Raw genomic sequence first — 8600 nt, forward strand, 5'->3', positions numbered from 1 at the left:
GCCGACTCTGGGGGGCGGGGACACAGCTATGAGGCAGCCAATAGGGACTCGGGGGGCGGGCACTGCTCCGCGCTCCGCCAATCACGGCGCGCGGCCTGGGGACCCGGCCCGGTTCGAGCGCCTGTCGCGGAGGCGCATGCGCGGCGAGCAGCTGCTCCGTCGGCGGAGGAGACGCCGGACGCCGCGGGGGAGGCAACGTCGGGGTTCTGATGCGGCCGCTCACAGGCCGGGTGAACCTGGACGCTCAGCGTCTCCGAGCCGCGGTTCCCTCCTCCGTGCCCCGGGGCTTCCTCGAGGGTTAAGCAGACAGGTGGGTAAAGCCTTCAGCCCGCGCCCAGCACGGCGCAGTCCGTTATCATTACGGCGTTGGTATTGTTCTCTCCTCCCGGGAGCCAGGCTGTGGCTCCAGAGCACACCGAGGGGAAGCTGCCGGGGCTCGAGTCCCCTGCACGGTTTGTGCCCCAGAATATGCAGGAAGCGAGTGCGTGCTGCACACCGGATGCGTGTCCCCCAGGTCCGCATGTGCAGACCTGGCCCCTGTGACGTGAGGAGGTGGCCTGGGGGAGGCGGTCAGGTCCTTTGGGTGGCCCCTATGGGGTTAGTGCCTTTTGCAGGAGCCCCTGGGAGCCCCCTTGCTCCTCTGCCACTGAGGACACAGCGGACGGCTGTCTGTGGCCGGGAAGCCCTCGCCAGACCTGCAGGCGCTTTGACCTTGGGCTTCCCGCCCCGGGCGGAGAGGGTTCCCGTCGCTCCGCTGGGCTCCTCTGCAGCAGGGGAAGGGGCTAAGACGCCTCCTCGGTCCAGCGGCACAAAGTCAGGGTTCACCTCGAGGAGGCTGCTGGACCCTGGGACTGAGAGGGGACTGGCCGCCTAGGACTTCCGAGGCCTGCGAGGTCACCGGGAGGTCACGATAAGGGCTTCTGGAGCAGCTTCTCACGAGTGTCTGAGGAATAAGCAAGAGCTCCACCAGGTGCGGGGACCCAGATTCCAGGTCTCTTTCCGAATCTTTCCTGGGGTCCCTGGAAGACTGTCAGAGGACACCTCACGCCTCGCGGGTCCTCGCGGGTCCTGGCTCCTGCGACCTTCGCTCTTCCCAGCTGTCCCGTCGCAGAGCTCCCCCTAAGCACCTGCTTCTCGGTTCCTCACGCCAGCGCCTGGGAGAGCCGCCCTGAGTCCAGCTCTGCTCCAGCTTGACTCCCTCCTCCTCCCGCCTTTCAGCCTCTCCTTTTCCCTGTAAGCGATTTTCCTACCTTTTTCCAAATCAACTGAGCAAATCACTTTGCCCTCTTGTGATTAAGATGTGACCACGTCCTGCCGGAAGAGAAGCCCAGGAGCCGGGGGGCATCCGGATCCCCCCGCCAGGAGAAGAAGCCAGAGGAGAATGTGCCAGAGAGGGGATTTGCTGTTGTGCTGTGGGGAGGGGAACATCACAACCACACGTTAATATTTTTTCATTTTATATTTTCTGATAAGCTGATTTTTTAATGATTTGTTGTTGAGATAAGACAAAAATCAAAATAATACGTCAAGTGTCCGTGGTGTTGGGGGGCAAGCCAACTCCAACTAGAGGAGCCCTCATTCCTGCTTCCAAATTTCTTCTCCTCTTCTCTGCGCCCGCGCGGTGCAGTCTGTCTCATTCTCCTGCCCACGCATCCTGAGTAAAGCAAATGACTAGAAAAACCCGGGCAGGCTGGGCCAGGGGCACGTGTTTCTGCCAGTGTGGTTGGGGTCAGGAGCTGCGCTGGGTGCTCCTATCCTGAGACAGGAAGCACCGCAATGATCGTCCCTCTGGGCCTTGTAGAGTACTCAGCCTCGAGCACCTGCAGCACCTAAGGGAAACTGAGGTATAGCTAAGCGTTTCCCAAGCAGAAATGCCGTTTTTAGGAATAAGCCTCCTTTCATGCCAGACTGTCTGTGCTGAGGCTTCTGACAAATTCTTGAGATGGGATATTAGCTGTGCCCCAAAAATCTTAGGATGGAAGCTCCAGTCGCTCCTGTTGCACCCCAACGTGAGATCTTGGCCGACGTCACAGCCCCAGTGGAGGAGATGAAGGATGTGTCAGAGCTTCAGAAAGCACAGAATCCGGGGGGGAGGGGGGCCAGATAGAAATGCCCGTGTGGATGAGCTGTGATTTTGTTTATTTTTGAGTAAACAAGGGTCGTTACTTGATCTGCCCAGCCCAGTTCCTTCTGCCCCGACAGATTTGTGTGAGAAAGGACACAGTGGCTCGGGGGTAAGTTTTGAGGAGGAAATTGCCGCTGCTGCCCCTGCAGAATGGGCCGAGGACGGAGTGGGGCCGCTGTTGGCTTCCGGAGGGCTCATCTGAGGGGCGTCAATGGGGGCGGCAATGGGCTCCTCGGTGGTCTGAGCCGAAGGCTCTTGTGTCGACTCTGTGGCATGTCTGTGACTAGAACAGAGCTCAGCTGTTTCCTCTCTTTTACATCAAAATACAGGATTGTGGCTGGGTAATTAGAAACTTCATTTTTTTCCCTTTGCTGGACCACAGGACAGCCGTCGTCGGCCAAACTGCTCCCGTTCTTACTGTGTCACTCCCGGGCCGTGTTCCCAAGTCTGAAAGGTTACATTTCTGTCTTTGCGATGGTACGATTTGTGGTGGTGAATGTGCAGTTATCCACAAAAATCTCACATTATTTTCTGTAAATTTCCATCTTGAGGCTGGAAAGAATTCGGCTCTTCTTACCAGCATCTGCGTGGTTGGGGTCTGTCACGAGGGCTGCTGTGGAGGCCCTCAGGAGCCTGGCTTCGGGGGCCACAGACGGACTGGAGCTTCCATGGTCACTCAGCCAGGAGGCAGTGCCTGGAAAGCAGGTCAGAGGACGGGAGGCGAGGGGCGGAGGCCTTGCCTTCTCTGGGCGGTTTGCGTCTCCTGCCTCATGTTTTGGTTCCTGATGTACAAATATCTCGAGTGTGAGCTTCATGGATAAGCAGTTATGCGAAATCCTATATGATAAAATCAGAGAATGTTAGAGTCGGAAGGGTCCTTTGAGAGCAAGTTGTCCCAAAAAGCATGACAGTATAGAGGAGAAGAGACGTTCCAAGAGTGCCGGGCTTGCCTAGCGTCACACGTGGGTCGTGAGCAGGACCACAGCTGGGCTGGTGCCGGCTCTTCTTTCAGATCAGTGGCTGTCCGTGAGGAATTGGGGATGCGTGCTCCACGTGCCGAGCGCTGGGCTCAGGGGCCCCAGGGTCATCTTCCCTCAGTCAGAGGCTCTTAAGTGCTTTTTGGCTGAGGTTTCAACTCCAAGTCAGCAGCCAGCAGATAGACATCTGGGGACCTTAGGTAGCTTCTGAGTGTCTCCAGGGGACAGGTGTCTGTGCAGTGAGAAAAGTGAACCATCATCAAAATGACGACAGCTTATTCACCCAGACCCCCCTACTCCCAGCCCAGAGGAGTCAGGAGGGCGAGGAGCACCGCAGCCAACTGCCCAGCACCGTGGGGGAGCATTAGTGTGGCTGTGGGAGCGACTCCTCCTCTCTGCCCCGGCCTCCCATGTCATCTCTGGAAGCCGGCCTCCCTTCTTTGCAGCTCTCTGTCTGCACCCGTGTCTGTTCTTCAGGCCTCTTTTACACTCGTCCTTGCGAACCAGCGTCTCTTTGAACGTGGTCCTCAGGGGATGGGTTCCAATAACAGAACAAGCTCGACGGCCAACCTCTATCAAGAGCCAATAGCAGGCACTGTTCACGCAGCATCCCATTCAATCTCTACTACGACCCTATGTTATAGGTGAGAAATTGAGGCCCCGTGAGGTTGACCCACCCAAAGCCACCCCGGGGAGCCAGGACTCAACGCCAGGTTGGCCTGACCCCAAGCCTGCCCCCTTAGCCGATGCACTGGACTGCTTCCAGGTTGTGCTCTTCAACCAGAAGACATGACACCACAATTAATTCAAACAGAGCAAGTATTTACAACTACGTTTACTAGTGTGCAAAAAAAATTCACAAATGCAAGTACAAATGCACTGTGGTTACAAATGGAGTAAGGAAAATGCGATTTGGAAATTAAAAAAACACGCACACAAAGGAAAAAAGCCAGAAAGAGCTCAAAACTGAATTTACAAATTGTTCATATGATAGTAACCATGGGAACTATAAATTATAACAGTACATGAAAACTCGATGGGAAAACTAGCAGAGGATGTGAATAGGAAACTAAAGATAAGAAGTTACATGAATTGTCCAAAATATATGAAAAAAGTCAAATTCTAACTAAAGGATTACAAGTTAAAGCAACAAAAAGTTTTGGAAAATGACAAAACCCTGTGTTGGGGAGGATGTAAGGAGGCAGGTGGTGAAGTGAGCACTTTCACATGGGCGAAATGTTGAAATTTGGCAAAATGATAGAAGTTATAGTAAATATGATGTGCATATAATGGGAAGCTAGGCGTCTACTAAAATGATGCTGTATGAGAATATGTAAGACACAAACATTCCTAATAGATTGTCAAGTGAAACAGCAGTTTATAAAACAGCGTATCCTGTGGGAGCCCAGTTTTCCTGGTGGCCGGCCTTCCCCGGGTGGAGGATGTCGGCCTCACTGACAGTGGGATGAACCCACTTCGTGGGCATCTGATAGGACCTGCTGAGAACACACCCAGCTCCTGGGGTATTTGTACCCCAAAGTGCAACTTGGAGCGTGAGGAAGCATCAGAATTCTCCCGGCTGAGGGCCGTCCTATGAACTAACTGACCCATTTTCTTTAAAATGCTGAGGTCATGGAAGATGAAGACTGAGAGACTCTTACAGACTCAGGGGGACTAAAGAGATATGAAAATGAAGGGTGACGTAGCGTCTGGATTGGCCGCGGAGCCAGGAAGAAAACTGCTGTAAAGCACATTACTAGGACAATTGATGTCACCTGAATAAGGACTGTGACTTGGATGACAGTATCGATGCCAATTCCCTGGGTCCTGGCACTGTGGTCATGTGTGACGCTGACAGCTCTGCCTCCGGGATTTCAAACACCAGCAGGTCACCCACGGTGGGCAGGGTTCAGCGGAGCTTCCAGACTAGACAGACTAGGAGGAAGGACCTGGCCACCTACTTCTGAAAGAAATGGCCATGAAAACCCTGTGAACAGCAGCAGAGCATTGTCTGATACAGCGTGGGAAGGTGAGAGGATGGCACAAGAGACCAGGCAGGGTTCCCTCTGCTGGGCACAGGGCGCTGGGAGTCAGAACCACTCGAGGGCACTAACAGCAGACTGTGGCTGTGTGAGAGGCACCCCATCCTCAGGAGGCAGACGCTGCCGTGTTCAGAGGTAAAGGGCGTGATGTCTCCAACTGCATCGCAAATGCCTCAGGAAATAAATGTCTGCCTGTCTAAAATATATGTGTATATTGTTAAAATTTATTATTTTAGTATTCACAATAACTAGTATATTATAAAAATATTAAAGTATATTTAATATATTATGAAATAATTATATAGAGAGAGAGAAAGGGAGAGAAGAATAAAGAAGGATAAAGCCGCTGGGGCCACTGGACAATTGGTGAAGAGCATGTGGGAGCTCCTTGTAGTCTTCTTGCAAATTTTCTGCAAGTTTGAAGTTACATCAAAATAAAAAGTCATCAAAAAACTATATTAAAAACCGGGAGGTTTTCCACAAAATGTCAAGAATACTTTTCTTTCAGTGGTGGGATCACGCTTGGTTTTATTTCCACCTTTCTGCAGACGAGTGTTTTCTAAAATTGTCCACGATAAACAAGCCATAATGATATAACTGGCTGTCAAACAGTCTGAACTCAGTGGGTACAGACATGGAATTGCCTTAGAAAACGTCCCGGCTGCACTGTGCGTTTCTTCTCAGTTCTTTGATGTCGTCCTGAAAGATCTAGAAACTTCCGGATCCAGATTGAAACGTTGACTCACATCCAGCAAGGGCCCTTCCTCCTGCCCTGCCCCCCCCGAGCTCTGCTCTCCTTCCTCCTCCTCTGCTCACTGCTGCTTCTGGTCTGCTAGTGTGGAGGTCGAGGGAGCGTGTGGCCTTCTGCTCAGCTGATGCTGCTGAAGTTTCGCTGTCGCTGGGGCTCCGTGCAGGAGTGCGAGCTGCTCCCAGCTCGTCAGCTGGGGCTTGAGTTCCTCAGGAGATCTGGACGGGGCCTCCCCATTACTTGTCCCCCAGCCTGATGGCTCTTGTCCACAGTGTCTCACCACAGCTCTTCCCTGCTCTGGGCCCCTCGCCCGGCAGGCAGCACGTCTCAACACCAACTGGAGGCCCCACAGAGTCAGAATGTCTGAAACCGGCTCCACATCTCCCTCCTCCAACCCGTGAACTGGACCCTCCCCCAGCATTTCCCACACGGTGAAGGGCACCACCTTCCACCCAGGTCATTCTTACCGCCTCCCCGCCATCTGTTCTCTACAATCGTGGTGTCCTGTCTAGTCTATTTCTGAATATTTCTCCAAATCAGTAGCTGTTGAAACTTGTTTTTAGAATAAGCTTCTCTTAGTCACACCCAGTTAGTCCCAGTGTCCACGAGAGCTTTGATCTCCAAGCCCCAGAGCTTTAGGCGCATCTTCCTCTCTTCCCATAAGGTCGCTCCCCAGGCCCCTGGCCCTCTTTCCTCAGCCTGGTTGGCTCCTCTGAAGCTCTGGTCCCTCATGAGGGTGGACTGGATGGGAGGAGCTCATCACTGGGCCTGGGTTGTCAGATGGGATTCTGAGTCCATGGAAAGTCCTCAGTGAAGATGGGGAAGCTTCCCCCCAGTTATGCAAGGGCGGATGCCATTGAGGGTGTGTTTAGGAGCCAGATGCTCAGAGGTCAGGCCCCAGGAGTCATCAGAGCAGCTCCGGGGAGCTCCCTTCATCCCCAAAGGCCTGTCCATCTGCCCAGAGAGAGCCACACAGAGGGAGATATTTTGGGGGCTCCTCCTCCTAAGATTCAACTCTGTCTGAGTGGTTACTGGTCAGCAGCGGTGGGTTCAGGTGTCACGAGGTCGGAAGCTCATACAACTGAAGGATCTTCTTTAAGAAAACAAATACAAATTACAAATTCCCACTGCAGAGCCTCGGGAAGGGCCTGGATGAGTGGCATGTTTTGGGGGGTGGGGGTGCAGCTGAGTTTCACCACCTCCCTGTAAATCTGGCTTTTCTGGTCAGAGTCAGAGCCTGAGGACGGCGCAGCGCAGTGTCTCCCGCCCTCAGGCTCTTCTGGGATCATTTCAGGGCGGTGGGCAGGACCATGGGCTTCGCAGCCAGGCAGGCTGGTCTCTCACCAGCTGTGTGGCCTGTGGGCAGTTACCTCAGCTCTGGGAACCTTAGATTCTTCCTCTGAAATAAACCGGGGTTGCTAACTGAATTATTATTCTAAAAGGTTCTCTGTTTTCCTTTCCAGGAAAGCAGCCTGAGGACCGAATTCAAGTGACTCCAACCCTTTGTGCTCTTGCAAGAACAGAAGCAGGTGCTGGTTGAAAAAGCGATGGTTAAAAAAAATTTTTTTCTTTAATTTGAGGATTCACTTCAAAAAGCATCATGTAACTTTTATTTCTCCCGCACTTGTAAAAAGAGCACTTAATCATGGGTTGAAAACTTCCTTTGCTTGTCTCATGAGAGTTCTGTGGGGCTGGGTTGGGGCTGCCTGGGGAGGACGGGGCAGGCGCGGCTGCGGCTCACTCCCTGGGGCCGTCCTGTGCTGCGGGGCCCGGCACCGGGGAGGCCCCCTCAGGACACGGGCTTCAGTTTTACTCTTTTGCACGTGAATGTCCAGTTTTCCCCACACCATTGATTGAAGGGACTGTCTCTTCCCCGTTGAGTATTCTTGGCTCCCTTGTTAAATATTAGTCGACCAGATACGTGTGAATTTATTTCTGGGCTTGAATTCTGTTCCGTTGGTCTGTGTGTCTGTTTTTGTGCTAACACCATACTGTTTTGATCACCGCAGCTTTGCAATTTGGTTTGAAACCAGGAAGTGTGATGCCTCCAGCTTTGTTCTTTCTCAAGATTGCTTTGCTTACTCAGGATTTTCTGTGGTTCCATATGAATTTCAGAATTGTTTGCTCTATTCCTGTGAAAAATGCCATTGGAATTTTGACAGGGATTGCCTTGAACCTATAGATAGATGGCTTTGGGTCGTATGAACATTTTGACAATATTGGCATTCCGGTCCGTGAACATGAGATGTCTTTCCATTTATTTGCATCATCTTCAATTTCTTTCATCAGTGTCTTATAGTGTTCAGGGTATAGATCCTTCACTTCCATGGCTAAAGTTATTCCTACATATTTTATTGTTTTTGATGCTATTATAAAAGGGATGGTTTTCTTTATTTCTTTTTCAGAAACTCATTGTCAGTGTATAGAAGTGCAACCGATTTTGGTACATTGATTTTGTATCCTGAAACTTTTCTGAATTGCTTTATTAGTTCTAACAGGTTTTTGATGAATTCTTTAGGATTTTCTGTATACGTGATCATGTCACCAGTGAACACTTTTCCTTCTTCTTTTCGATTTGGATGCCTTTTCTTTCTTTTTCTTGCCTGATTGCTCTGGCTAGGAGTTCCCGTACTATGACAAATAGGACTGGCGAGAGTGGGCATCCTTGTCTTGTTCTTGATCTTAGTGGGAAGGCTTTCAACCCATCA

General features: G+C 51.8%; 1 non-coding gene across 1 annotated transcript; it reads left to right on the forward strand.

The window, feature by feature from the left end:
* Window positions 1–97: 97 nt before the first annotated feature.
* On the forward strand, window positions 98–7553 carry LOC102150610 (uncharacterized). Its single transcript, XR_001379060.3, has 2 exons — window positions 98–310; window positions 7356–7553. It is a non-coding gene; the product is annotated as an uncharacterized protein (transcript).
* Window positions 7554–8600: the final 1047 nt, after the last annotated feature.

Source organism: Equus caballus, chromosome 1, assembly GCF_041296265.1.
Source record: "Equus caballus isolate H_3958 breed thoroughbred chromosome 1, TB-T2T, whole genome shotgun sequence".
In the NCBI taxonomy this organism is placed as follows: domain Eukaryota; kingdom Metazoa; phylum Chordata; class Mammalia; order Perissodactyla; family Equidae; genus Equus; species Equus caballus.